The following is a 15,361-nucleotide window of genomic DNA, read 5'->3' on the forward strand; positions in this document are numbered from 1 at the left end:
CCACTAAGCGTTGTTCCAGCTAAAGGAGTGCAGAACGAATGCCCAGAAGAGAGCGTCAATTTGGCTTCAGTTTATGTTACAACGTTTAACCCGTCCGCTGCCATTGGCACGGATTTGGCTTTTTACCTGGGCCTGGTGGTATATATAGTCCCAGGTCTTCTCTCTTCTGTGGATAATGGGGATGGTTATGGTATTGTTTTGCTTATTATGCTACCCTGCCAATGTGCCATGACTTTATTTTTTTTTTGAATTGTTGTAGCAGCCACTTTTTAGCAGCCACTTTTCTTTGATGTCTTCTTGTTTGGGGAAATCCGCACTAAGACAGAACACAAAGGCGGGAGTAACATGCATCTTATATTAGGTTGTGTGTCAGTCTGTGTCGACGCTTGTTTGGGTTAACCACGAGTTCCAAGAAAGAGTTATAGAAAGTGAAACGTAGGCGGGAGAGCCATGAATCTTAACCTGGGCTCTGTCATGTTAGTCTGTATCGATGCTTGCTTGGGCCAACTCCGAGATCCAGGAAAGCGTTTACAGACAGAATCGAGTTTGGTATACAAGTCAATCAGTATCGACGCTCGTTTGTAACAACCACGAGGTCCATGAAAGAGTTTTACGCCCATTGATCTTTACGTGACACTACAAAGACCACCTTGCTTCTGCGCCGTGTCCTAATCGTTGCCTCAGAATGTGTTAGCGGGGACAATTTTTTACCCCTGCACCTCGTCTTCAAGGCCACAAAAGGTCCCGCCGCTGCGCCTGTTTGAACCATTGATCGGGGCAGCGGTGACTGATGATATGTCGGCAAGAGAGAACAGAGGAGAGTTGGTCATTCCTTTGACATCCAACCTCGCGGCCCTGAATCGATTCGTCCGTCAGTATCTCTCTCTATTTTCTGTTAACCTGTTCTCCCCCCGTGATGAATAGATGAAGCCGAGTCATGTTCCTCCATCAACATTTATATTCATTAGTGATATTGCGAGGTCGTATTCAGGGAAAGAAAAGGAAAAGATTGAGTCTCGATACGCTTGACATTTGAAATCATTACCGTGATGTGCCTCTCTCAACTTTAACATTTATGAGTGATTCAACGAAGTGATATTTAGTGAAAGAAAATGAGAAAGCAGCCGTTTTGATATACTTAACCTTTGAAATTATGAAGAGTTAGAGACATTCATTATATTAGTGATTCAACAAAGTGATATTTAGTGTTAGAAAATGTGAAGCAGCAGTTTTGATATATACTTGACCTTTCAAATTATAAGGAGTTTGAGACATTCATTATAATAGTGTTTCAACGAAGTGATATTTAGTGAAAGAAAATGAGAAAGCAGCCGTTTTGATACATACTTGACCTCTCAAATTATAAGGAGTTTGAGACATTCATTATAATAGTGTTTCAACGAAGTGATATTTAGTGAAAGGAAATGACAAGCAGTAGTTTTGATATACTTGACCTTTGAAATTATGAAGAGTTTGAGACATTCATTATAATAGTGTTTCAACGAAGTGATATTTAGTGAAAGAAAATGAGAAAGCAGCCGTTTTGATATGCTTGACCTTTGAAATTATGAAGAGTTAAAGATCTCCAATATACTAGTGATTCAACGAAAGCATATTAAGGAAAATAAAACGAAATTGACCTCTCTTTCGGCCACCTCTTTGGATTCTTTTTGTGAGCAGCGAGTAGCGGGCATTTTTTATATTATTGTTTACTTTTTTTGTGCCCTTGAGCTGTCTCCTTTGTTGTAAAAAAAAAAAAAGCAACCGTTTCATACTCCCGACCTATTAAATTCTTCTCTGTAAAGGGGATTAGTAAAGGCAAGGGATTATAAAGATTAACGTAAAGAGTAATGGTATATACATATTTATTAATGGTATATCTTTTAATTTAATTCAATATATTTTTACTTTATATACAAATGAATAGTTTACCTTTTAATTGTGTATCTTATCTAATGGTATATTTTTTTCACGTGACAATTGCATACCTAGTCTATTATGTGTGAAAGGGAAGCAGAGAGGACTGTTGACCCTTACTGAAAATAGGCTTAAAAATATGTAGTCTGTTATGTGTGAGAGGGAAGCAAAATGGATTGATGACCTTACCGATAACAGGTTTCAAACAATCTAGTCTTATGTGTGAGAGGGAAGCAAAGAGGATTGATGACCTTTACTGATGACAGGTTTCAAACATATCTAGTCTCTTATGTGTGAGAGGGAAGCAGAGAGGACTGTTGACCCTTATTGATAACAGGCTTCAAACAATCTAGTCTTATGTGTGAGAGGGAAGCAAAGGGACTGTTGACCCTTATTCATAACAGGCCTCAAACAATCTAGTCTGTTATGTGTAAGAGGGAAGCAAAATGGACTGATGACCTTTACTGATAACAGGCTTCAAACAATTTATTAACAGGCTTCAAACAATTTATTAACCTAGTTTGTGTAGGAGAAAGGAACGCTGCATGGATTGAAGACTGAAGGCTAACTCACTGATAACAGACTACAAACACAGGCAGGAATCGTTACCTAGGCAGCGCAATGAACAGCAACTTCGATATTCCTGACCTTTGAAATTATGGAGAGTAAAAATGATCCTTACTGTGAAGAAGACCAGCTTCGGGAAACAATTGCAGGGATTAACAATGTATCCTTCCTCCTCCCTTTTTTTTTCACAGCAAGGGAGGCAGCTCAAGGGCCAAAACACACACATAAAAAAAGAAAGACAGACAAACAAACAGAAATAGCAACAAAAAAGTCCGCTAAACTCCGCTTCAGGTTGTTGATATTTATAAACTCGTATGTGTAGGGTAAAGGGAAGCTGCATGGACTGAAGACTAAAGGAAAACTCACTGATAAGACTTCAAACAACGGCGGGAGTCATTACTTAACCAGCATATCGCCCAAACTGTTAACGATGCAATAACTCCGTCAGAGAACCCCTCCCAACTTGACCTTTCTTTTGGCCACTCAACTCAAGTGCATTTTGCAGGAGAAACGCTTAGTGACTTTCATTTGTTTTTCCTTTGTTTTAATACTTGAGACGTTTCCTGAACTATAAAACCTTCCCTCAGATAATCAGTTTTTTTGACGCTTATGGAATCCTAAAATACGAAATTGACCTCTATTTTTTGCCACTCTGTTTTTGCAGGAGGAACGCTTTGTGGACTTCTTTTGTTTTTCCTTTGTTTTAATGCTTGAGATGTTTCCTGAACTGTAAAACCTTCCCTCAGATAATCATTTTTTTGACGCTTATGGAATCCTAAAATACGAAATTGACCTCTTTTTGTTGCCACTCTGTTTTTGCAGGAGGAACGCTTTGTGGACTTCTTTTGTTTTTCCTTTGTTTTAATGCTTGAGATGTTTCCTGAACTATAAAACCTTCCCTCAGATAATCAGTTTTTTGACGCTTATGGAATCCTAAAATACGAAATTGACCTTTTTTTGCCACTCTGTTTTTGCAGGAGGAACGCTTAGTGGACTTCTTTTGTTTTTTCCTTTGTTTTAATACTTGAGACGTTTCCTGAACTGTAAAACCTTCCCTCAGATAATCAGTTTTTTGACGCTTATGGAATCCTAAAATACGAAATTGACCTCTTTTTGTTGCCACTCTGTTTTTGCAGGAGGAACGCTTAGTGGCTTTCTTTTGTTTTTCCTTTGTTTTAATGCTTGAAATGTTTCCTGAACTGTAAAACCTTCCCTCAGATAATCAGTTTTTTGACGCTTATGGAATCCTAAAATACAAAACTGACCTTTTTTTTTGCCACTCAACTTGTTTTTTGCAGGAGGAACGCTTAGTGGACTTCTTTTGTTTTTTCCTTTGTTTTAATACTTGAGACGTTTCCTTAACTATAAAACCTCCCCTCAGATAATCAGTTTTTTGACGCTTACGGAATCCTAAAATACAAAATTGACCTTTTTTTGCCACTCTGTTTTTGCGGGAGAAACGCTTAGTGGACTTCTTTTGTTTTTTCCTTTGTTTTAATACTTGAGACGTTTCCTTAACTATAAAACCTTCCCTCAGATAATCAGTTTTTTGACGTTTATGGAATCCTAAAACACGAAATTGACCTTTTTTTTTTTGCCACTAAATTCAACTTGTTTTTGCAGGAGGAACGCTGAGTGGACTTCATTTGTTTTCCTTTTTTATAGCACTTGAGACGTTTCCTTAAAAAAAATCCTCCTCAGAATACCAGTTTTTTATTTTTTATTTATTTATTTATTTATTTTACCGCATATCGAGTATCAAAAACATTAATCGTGACACCGCGAAAAGAACGAGGATTATTTTTTTTCACGCGCTTTGTCGTTTTTCTTTTGTTTTTGTACTTTATTTGTTTCCTGTACCGTAGAAAAGAAAATCAAATAATCATTTAATTTTCCCGTCTTCCGAATAACAAAACATTAATCGTGAATTCCCAGCGAAAAGAACAAGGATCATTTTTTCACAGGTTTTGTCATTCTTCTTCATCGGGACTTTTTACGCCGCTAACTTTTCGAGGATCCTCAGTCTTCGTCAGAGTGTGTAAGCAAGGGGGAAGTTTTTTCTTTACCTTCTCCTTCCCACTCAAGTTTCTGTAGTTTCTTCATCGCTCGCTGTTCGGCTTTATTAGTGGACTCATTCCTTTGCTTGCCTTGTGGATGACGGTGGCTTAGTGGGGTGAGTTTTTAGTAGTTCGAAACCACCTTCAGGAACGACTCTCTCCTTCTGTTTTTATATATCTCATTCCTTCGTTCCTTCTCTTCCTCTTCGGCTTTATTAGTGGACTCCTTCCTTTGCTTGCCTTGTGGATGACGGTGGCTTAGTGGGGTGAGTTTTTAGTAGTTCGAAACCTACCTTCAGGAACGACTCTCTCCTTCTGTATTTATATATCTTACTCTTGCTTTCGTTCCTTCTCTCCCTCTTCGGTTTTATTAGTAGAGACCTTCCTTTGCTTGCCTGGTGGATGACGATGGCTTAATGGGGTGACTTTTTACTAGTTCTAAACCATCTTTAGGAACGACTTTCTCTTTCCTAACTTATTTTTCTCTCTCTCGTTCCTTCTCTCGTTTTCTTTTTTATTGTATTTTTTTTCTCTTCTATCTCTTTCTCTCTCCCTTTCTCTCTTTCTGTCTCTCATTGTTGATTTTTTTCCCTTTGTTTTTTTCCTTCTCTTTCTCTGTCTGTCCGTCTTTCTGTCTGAGGTGGAACGACTATCTCTCTTTCTTTATCTATTTATCTCTCTTTCTTTCATTCCTTCTCTCCCTCTCTTTCTTTTTCTCTCTTTTCTCTTTCTTTTTCCTTCCTCTTTATCTCTATCTCTGTCTCTCACTGTCGTTTCTTCTCCTTATTTTTCTCTTTTTCTCTCTTTCTCTGTCTGTCCATCTCTCTCTCTGTTTCTCTCTCTCTCTCTCTCTCTCTCTCTCTCTCTCTCTCTCTCTCTCTCTCTCTCTCTCTCTCTCTCTCTCTCTCTCTCTCTCTCTCTCTCTCTCTCTCTCTCTCTCTCTCTCTCTCTCTCTCTCTCTCTCTCTCTCTCTCTCTCTTTATGTCTGTCTCTCTCTTCCTTTCTTTATCTGTCTAGTCTCATCTATTCGTCTTTTGATTGTAATATATTCATTCATTCCTTCTCCTTCTCCTTCTCCTTCTCCTCCTCCTCTTCCTCTGATTCTTTCTTCTCCTTCTTCACTTTATCATTAAACTCTTTCTCCTACTGATAGAGTTTTCAAAAAGTTGGTAATTTATCTCTTGTCTTCTTTTCCTTCTTTCTTTTTTTCTCTTTCTCTCTTTCTTTCTTTCTTTCTCTCCTCCTTATCCCTCTCTCTCTCCCTCTCTCCCTCTCCCCTTCCTTTTCTTCCCATCCCTTCCTTTTCTTCCCATCCCTTCCCTTCCCTTCCCTTCCCTTCCCTTTCCTTCCCTTCCCTTCCCTTCTCTTCTCTTCCCTTCCCTTCCCTTCCCTTCCCTTCCTCCCGTTCCCTTCCCTCCCTTTCCCTTCACTTCCCCACCCCACCCTTCCTCTCCCCACCCTCCCATTCCCTTCCCTTCCTTTCCTTCCCTTCTCTTATCTTCCCTCCCTTCCCCTCCCCTTCCCTTCCCTACCCCACACTTCCCTCCCCTACCCTTCCCTCCCTCTCCCTTCCCTTCCCCACCCCACACTTCCCTTTCCCTTCCATACCGAACCCTTCCCCACTCTTCCCTTCCCTTCCCTCCCCTCCCCTATCCTCCCCCCCCCCCCTTCTCTAAGCCTGGAGGTGCCTGATGATGGCTGCTTTCGTCATGAATATTGCATTAATGAAGCGACGTTTTACATAATTTATCCTGATAACGAGGGCGGCGAGGAAAGGCTGAAAAATGAAACCATGGAAAGCCCCAAAGGAGAGAGAGAGAGAGAGAGAGAGAGAGAGAGAGAGAGAGAGAGAGAGAGAGAGAGATTTATCTTCATTTAACTTTATTTATCTTCATTTATCTTTATTTATCTTTATTTATCTTCATTTATCTTTATTTACCTTCATTTATCTTCATTTATCATCATTTATCATCATTTATCTTTATTTATCTTCATTTATCTTTATTTATCTTCATTCATCATCATTTATCTTCATTTATCATCATTTATCTTCATTTATTTTCATTTATCTTTATTTATCTTTATTTATCTTCATTTATCTTTATTTATCTTTATTTATCTTTATTTATCTTCATTTATCTTTATTTATCATCATTTATCTTTATTTATCTTTATTTATCATCATTTATCTTCATTTATCTTTATTTATCTTTATTTATCTTCATTTATCTTTATTTATCTTTATTTATCTTCATTTATCTTTATTTATCATCATTTATCTTTATTTATCTTTATTTATCTTTATTTATCTTTATTTATCTTTATTTATCTTCATTTATCTTTATTTATCTTCATTTATCTTCATTTATCTTTATTTATCTTTATTTATCTTCATTTATCTTCATTTATCTTTATTTATCTTTATTTATCGTCATTTATCTTCATTTATCTTTATTTATCTTTATCTATCTTCATTTATCTTCATTTATCTTTATTTATCATCATTTATCTTCATTTATCTTTATTTATCTTCATTTATCTTTATTTATCTTTATTTATCTTCATTTATCTTTATTTATCTTTATTTATCTTCATTTATCTTCATTTATCTTTATTTATCTTTATTTATCTTCATTTATCTTTATTTATCTTCATTTATCTTTATTTATCTTCATTTATCTTTATTTATCTTCATTTATCTTTATTTATCTTCATTTATCTTTATTTATCTTTATTTATCTTCATTTATCTTTATTTATCTTTATTTATCTTCATTTATCTTTATTTATCTTCATTTATCTTTATTTATCTTCATTTATCTTTATTTATCTTTATTTACCTTCATTTATCTTTATTTATCCTTATTTATCTTTATTTATCTTCATTTATCTTCATTTATCTTTATTTCTCTTCATTTCTCTTCATTTATTTTCATTTATCTTCATTTATCTTTATTTATCTTCATTTATCTTCATTTATCTTTATATATCTTTATTTATCTTTATTTATCATCATTTATCTTTATTTATCTTTATTTATCTTCATTTATCTTCATTATCTTTATTTATCTTTATTTATCTGCATATATCATTTATCTTTATTTATCTTCATTTATCATCATTTATCTTTATTTATTTTCATTTATCGTCATTTATCTTCATTTATCTTCATTTATATTAATTTATCTTGTTTTATCTCACCCACAGGAACAAGATGTCTTATTTTGGAACACGTAAAACTTATAGAAGAGAGAGAGAGAATAAAATCTACGTTCTTAATTTCTTCATCTTTTCACTCCCATCGATATCAGTTTATTTCTATTCATGTTATTTTTTCACCATAGGTCTTTTTTTTAGCAAGATGTCGAAGCTCAGAAATTTTGGAACGTATAAGAATAGAGAGAGAGGGAAGAATTATAGCCTTTTAGTTTCTCCCTCTTGCCCTCATCCATTTTAGCTGATTCTTATTCCTCCTATTTTTTCACCCATAGGCCTTTTTAATTATCAAGATGTCGATGTTCAGAAATTTCGGAACGTATAAGAATAGAGAGAGAGGGAAGAATTATACCCTCTCAGTTTTTCCCTTTCGTCCTCATTTATTTTAGTTCATTCTTATTCTTCTTATTTTTTTCACCTATAGGTCTTTTTAATTATCAAGATGTCGATGCTCAGAAATTTTGAAACGTATAAGAATAGAGAGAGGGAAGAACTATACCCTTTCAGTTCCTCCCTCTTGTTCTCATTTATTTTAGCTCATTCTTATTTTTGTTATTTTTTCACCCATAAGTCTTTTTTCTAGCAAGATGTCGGACTTCAGAAGCCTTGGGACGTTATTGTATAAGATCCTCCATCGCTACTCCATCCCACACAAATGAGATGTTTTTTTCCTCTGGCCAACACGTGAATAGTCCGCCTAATTAAAATTCCTTGGGCGGTGGAATTTCTGAGCATCAATATATTAACGACCTTTCCCTTGACAACTCATTCAAGGCCAGTTTACTCGTACCATAGAGTAATAATAATAATAATAATATGTTGTTGTTGTCGAATGTTAAATATCTGAATATATCGACAACGCGTGGTTATTTTTGGCTTATGTTGCTGATCCTTCGTGTGTTGTGATGCCTGAATGCAAGCTGAGTGCCCTTATCCAAGCGAGGCAAAGGGAAAGCATAACAAACAAGGCTCAGTGTAAAGTTGAAGTCTGTGTGTGGTGGGGAAAAAAATCTGAGCAGTGAAAGTTGAGGGAAAAGTGTAATAGTGGAAAATAGCAAAAGCATATAGAAAAGTAAATTAGGGAAATAAAAAGACATTAAAAAACACACAAGCTCAGGATGAAGTGCTTAAGAAAGTGATGTAATACTGAAAAGGAAAGTTTGAATGAGTGAATAAGAAGAAAAGAGAAGCGATACAAAGCGTTACAGGTCAAAAGAAGAAGAAGCAGAAGAGGTGATGTCTGGATGTAAGCTGAGTGTCCTTATCCCATCGAGGCAAGGGAAGCATACCAAACGGGGCTCAAGAGTTAGGTCACAAGGTGCAGCCAGTCATTGCTATAGAGCGTTGTCGGTATCGTTGTGGTGGTGTGGCTTGACGGGAATATTTTGTCCGTTCTGAGACATAAACATTCACTTGATGGAGAATAAACTGTTCAATAATATAGATTTGTTACGTCAGGGTGAAATTACAAGATGAAGATAGTCATTACTACGTATACATAACTATTGTTGCTTTCTTGATTGTTTTATTCTTGATGTAAACAATGAGTGCACCCTAAACCTTAAACATTATCTTGATGAAATATAAAGTGTTCAGTAATATAGTTTTGTCATCTATATCTTGATTATAAGGATATCTTCAGTACACAACAATAATCTCAGTTTTTGCAGTTAAATTTCCATCAGAGGCTCATTAATAAACATCAAAATACTTGGGGAAATTGTTGAAAGAAATTTTTGTATTGGGTAACTTGGAATTGTAATGTCACCCAAAGACCTTATGATAAAAAATCGTTACGTGGAGGTGGTTGTGGTGGTGCGCGTGTGTGTGTGTGTGTGTGTGTGTGGTTGGGGGTTGGGGGGGGAGGGAGGAGGTAGGGTGCAAGGATATCACTGTCTCTACAAAGGCAATGAATTCCTGCAGACACTCAACGTTGTACAGTTCCTGGATGACATTCGCGAGTCGGAAACCTACACCCCCGAAACAGCAACAACGGTTAAAGCTACGAAGATATTTTTACCCCAGCGTCTATTTTCTCTTTCCCACGCACGCTTGTGGTTGAGTAGATGCACCTGCCTGTCTTGCCTTTGTTTCTGGTATGCATTTTACATTTCAACAGTCGAGTGGTTCAAGTCTGATCCTCTCCTTTAGCGTGGGTTTGTGTTCGGTGGCGTAAGTTTGAGCTGGCGATGTTGTTGTTGCTGGTGGTGGAGGTGGTTGTGGTGTTCTTGTTAGTGTTGTTGTTCTTGTTCTCCTTCTTCTTCGTCTTCGTCTTTTTCTTTTCCTTCTTCTAATTTTTGTTCTTTTCTTCTTGTCGCTGTTATTAATATTGTGTTTAGCTTCACCTCTCATTCGTAGTACAATGTGAACAAGACTTACGACCACAATATATTTTCCCTGTGTCCCTGTGCTGAGTCCAGGTCGTACATTCACACCTCGGAAACGTTAAGACCGTGGTCGCTTGTTGAGTGTCTTTTGTGTACCCGTGAAGAATGCGCGGCCGAGAATCTTCAGCATTCCTGGCTGTCGGCCGTCACGCGAGGGAGCCGCGGAGCAGGACCAGGAGGTTTATAAAATTTAAAACTCTGAGTGATACATATTCAGAGAGAAATAATCCAGGAGAGAGCACGATTTATATGATGAAGTATATGAAGGAATAGATAACACAACTGCCTGAAAATAGATGAATAGAAAATTGTGTATTATATCTGTTAGTAATAATGTTAATGTTGATAATAGTAATAGCAAGTCGATCATAAGACTGGCTGCTCACTACCCAGAACCGGAATCCAACCACTTCGCTATTGTCGTTCCCCGCCTAATCAGATTGCCTCCTCCCACTGAGTCTTCTATTCATCTTGTGTTGCTTCATTTTCTACCTTCTCTCAGTATGCTCAGTATTGCTACTCTTTTCAACTTGTTAACTGCATGCCTCCACCTATTCTGCGGCCTCACTGCACAAGACTTTCTCCCTTAGCTTACCCCAGGGATGTCCAAATCTTTTATGCAGGAGTTGACCAGCATCATCATTCTTTCATCTCTTCGCTGGTAAATTGATAAACAGCATCCCTTCGTTGTTGTATATCCTCTTCCTCCTCTTATAACTGGATATTTTGTAGTTCTTTCGCCCGTTAACTGCTTCTTATACTGTAAAAAAGGGAATAATATCAGTGTAACCATTAAATATAGGAGAGTTACTTATTTTTATTGTTTCTCATTCTCGCTGTTAGATTTTTCTACTTCCCACACTGGCAAAGATTTTAGATTTAATACATTCCGCTTTGGTTCAGATGTTATATTTTTTTACTTACCACATTAACTTGAATTTTAGACTTTTTACTTTCCACACCAGCTCAGATGTTAGACTTTTCCTTCTTACTTCACACCCGAAAGTTCGATTATTTTTACTTTTCACCCCAGCTTAGATGTTAGACTCTTTCTTTCCACACTGGTTGAGATATTTTAGACTTTTTACTTTCCACACCAGCTCAGATGTTAGACTTTTCCTTCTTACTTCACACCCTAAAGTTCGATTTTTTTAAACTTTTCTCCCGAGCTTAGATGTTAGATTCTTTCCTTCCACACTGATTGAGATATTAGACTTCTTACCTCTCACACAAAAGCTTCAAATGTTGAGCAATACCACACCTTCCACTGCCGCCCCCAGACACCGGGTTCAACATTCTCCACAACGTCAGAATTCATTTAATGTTAAAAAAAACTCCCTCACCGCCAGTTCGCGCCCGCAGTCCATTAGTCCGGTCATCGAGTGGCTGGTGTTTATACTTTCATCCCGCGGCACTGAACTCTCATTACGGCCGGGCGCCACGGGTCTTTTATCTCATTCGCTTATTAATCCTCAATCAACGACCTCGCAATCCACGCTAATTTTTTAAGTGTTTTTCATTTCACGTACTTTGTAACTGGCATGACTTCACCCGGCCTAGTGTTATTATAAGCCATTTGTCTCTAGATTAACTTTTGGATACATTGTGGTATAAGCATTATTATTATTATTATTATTATTATTATTATTATTATTATTATTATTATTATTATTATTATTATTATTATTATTAGTAGTAGTAGTAGTAGTAGTAGTAGTAGTAGTAGCAGTAGTGTTGGCAGTTGTAGAAGTAGTAAAAGTTGTAGAAGTAGTAGTAGTTGTAGTAGTAGTAGTAGTAGTAGTAGTAGTAGTAGTAATATAAAGAGTTAAAGAAAAAAAATGAAACATAGATATATACATAGACAGATAGATGGATATATAGATGGATAGATAGATACAAATACAGATAGTTAGATATATAGATAGATAGATAGTTAGAGAAAGAAAGCAAGAGAGAAAGAGACTAAACTAAACCAAATAGCAACTACGACCGTGCATGAACAGCCGTCACTTATATAGACACTCATTCTAAAACTCCTCGTCGTCATGGCAACGCTATAAAACTCATCACCTTGCTCTTTCCATGAACAGCCGCTCAATTTTAACTCCGCGCCAATCATGCTCTCTCTCTCTCTCTCTCTCTCTCTCTCTCTCTCTCTCTCTCTCTCTCTCTCTCTCTCTCTCTCTCTCTCTCTCTCTCTCTCTCTCTCTCTGTCTGTCTGTCTGTCTGTCTGTGTCTGTCTGTCTGTCTGTCTGTCTGTCTGTCTGTCTCTCTCTCTCTCTCTCTCTCTCTCTCTCTCTCTCTCTCTCTCTCTCTCTCTCTCTCTCTCTCTCTCTCTCTCTCTCTCTCTCTCTCTCTCTCTCTCTCTCTCTCTCTCTCTCTCTCTCTCTCTCTCTCTCTCTCTCTCTCTCTCTCTCTCTCTCTCTCTCTCTCTCTCTCTCTCTCTCTCTCTCTCTCTCTCTCTCTCTCTCATTGGCCTTACGCAACGGCCGAAGCCCCTCCAGTCATTACCATTCGTATCTTCCTTAATTAAGTCCTCGCCATCAATAGAACGGTTCCTCAGGTAGCAAGTAGTTTTACGTGAATTCAGCCGGGACACAATGCTCCAAATATGCCCTGCGAGCCCGTCACTGTTACCTGTTTTTATCATCGTGTTCACCTTTTTCTTGTTTTGGGTTCGCTCCGTTTGGTCTCTTCTTTAATTGCTTCTTTTTCTGCCGGGTATTTTTTTCTGTCTGGGTTCATTTCACTTCCCTTATGCGCACCGTTTCTGAGTTCCTTTCTGCTTTCGTTTTCTTCTCTGGGTAGTGTTTTTCTTAGGCTCAATTCACTTCCCTTATGTTAATTTTTTTTCCGAGTACGTGGCTTTTTTAACTTTTTACTCGGAGTGTTTTCTAAGTCCATTTCACTTTCCTTATACTCGCCTTTTTTTTAATCCCTTTCTTCTTTCATTTTCTTCTCTGGGTAGTCTTTTTCTTAGGCTCAATTCACTTCCCTTAGGTTAATTATTTTTCCGAGTACGTGGCTTTTTTAACTTTTTACTTGGAGTGTTTTCTAAGTCCATTTCACTTTCCTTAAACTTGCCTTTTTTTAGTCCTTCGCTGGGTAATCTTTTTCGAGGTCCATGTCCTTTCCCTCATGTTCACTTTCTTTCTCTGAGTCCGTCCTTTCTTTAACTTTTTACTCAGTGTGTTTTCTATCTATGTCCATGTAACTTACTCTTTCAGTCCTGCTCTACGCTCTGACATTCTTTTCTTCTTCGATGTTTTCAGTCTTGTTAGCGTTAGTGATATGGAACGTGAATTTCGAAATGTACGTTAAGTTAAATTGTAAAAACTGCCCTGGTCAAATAATGTCACTACCAGAAAGAAAAAAAAAGAGGAAAGATGACTCGGTATTGCTGTAAGAAGAAGAAGAAGAAGAAGAAGAAGAAGAAGAAGAAATAGGTGAAAGAAAAAGCAGAATATAGACAATGGAGAAAAAGAAAGAGAAGGAAAAAGAAAAAAAGAGAGAAAGGAAAACGAAGAAGGAGATGAAGAAGAAGAAGAAGAAGAAGAAGAAGAAGAAGAAGAAGAAGAAGAAGAAGAAGAAGTGGAAGAAGAAGAAGTAGGTGAAAGAAAAAGCAGAATATAGACAATGGAGAAAAAGAAAGAGAGGGAAAAAGAAAAAAAAGAGAGAAAGGAAAACGAAGAAGGAAACGAAGGAGATGAAGAAGAAGAAGAAGAAGAAGAAGAAGAAGAAGAAGAAGAAGAAGAAGAAGAAGAAGAAGAAGAAGTGGGTGAAAGAAAAAGCAGCAAATGGATAATGGTGAAAAAGAAAAAAAACGAACAAGAAGAAAAAAAAAAAGAGAAAAGAAAACGAAGGAGGAAACGAAGAAAACGGAAACAAAGAAAACAAAAACGAAAAACAAGATAAAAAGAAGAAGAAAACAAGAACTAGAAAAAGACGAAACCAAGCAGAAGAATAAGAAGCAGAAGCAGAAGGAGCGGAAGCAGCAGACGAGGAAACAGCAGCAGCAGCGCGCCACGGCCAGCGTGTACTCGGTATGGGCGCAACGCACGTCACTAATTGGACCCATTGGAGGCGGTGAGGCCGGCTTGATGAATGCTCGGCCCCGGGACAAAACGGGCGCCTCGTCATCAACATCTTGGGAAGGGTTTTTGCCGGTTCAGACTCTTTTTCTGCTACTTATGTTATTATTGTTATTATTATGGTTGTTGTTGTTGTTGTTGTTGTTGTTGTTTTGGCTTCTCGACTACCGGGGCAGGGCGAGCGTGGCAACTTAATTAATGAAGTTCCAACCCCACAGAAATACGTCACCATTAAGTTTTTTTAGGCTCAAGAGGCGAGGTTTTATGTCGGTTATTTTGGCACCAGCAGGGACGGGGAGCGTGGCCACTTAATTACCCTTGGGGCTCTCAGTGCTGGGGCGGCGAGAGGCGTGTACATCATTGCCAGATTATCGTACTCAGTCTACTCAGAGCCGCGTATTTACCGGTTTCTGAGCTATAGCTATTGAAACACCAATATTAATAATTAACCATTTTAACGATAACTATATATGAAGGCAGTTATTGGGGTCGAGGAGGCCGTTTTGGGGTCGAAAATCGGCAATCTTAGGAGGCTGAGTACGACAGTCTGGCAACGTTGGGTGTCTAGTGTAGCAGGGCGGGGAAACAGCAATCAGTCTTGGTGGCGGAAAGACCCACAAATTGCTATGCTGGTAAATATATTAGGATTTTTTTATTACATTTTTTACCTTAGCCTTTTCCATACATCAGGGGTCGTATTGCAAGACATTTCGCCGCCCAAGAACACATATTTGACAAGGCTTTCGTTGGAGTTGTGGGCATTTCCAGGAGTAGTTTTTGACCCTGGTGGTAGTGTGACCCTTCTTCTGTACCATGAACCTGAGAAACACATATTTGACAAGGCTTTCGTAGGAGTTGTGGGCATTTCCAGGAGTAGTTTTTGACCCTGGTGGTAGTGTGACCCTTCTTCTGTACCATGAACCTAAGAAACACATATTTGACAAGGCTTTCGTAGGAGTTGTGGGCATTTCCAGGAGTAGTTTTTAACCCTGGTGGTAGTGTGACCCTTCTTCTGTACCATGAACCTAAGAAACACATATTTGACAAGGCTTTCGTTGGAGTTGTGGGCATTTCCAGGAGTAGTTTTTGACCCTGGCGGTAGTGTGACCCTTCTTCTGTACCATGAA

This window comes from Eriocheir sinensis, chromosome 70 (assembly GCF_024679095.1).
Source record: "Eriocheir sinensis breed Jianghai 21 chromosome 70, ASM2467909v1, whole genome shotgun sequence".
NCBI lineage: Eukaryota > Metazoa > Arthropoda > Malacostraca > Decapoda > Varunidae > Eriocheir > Eriocheir sinensis.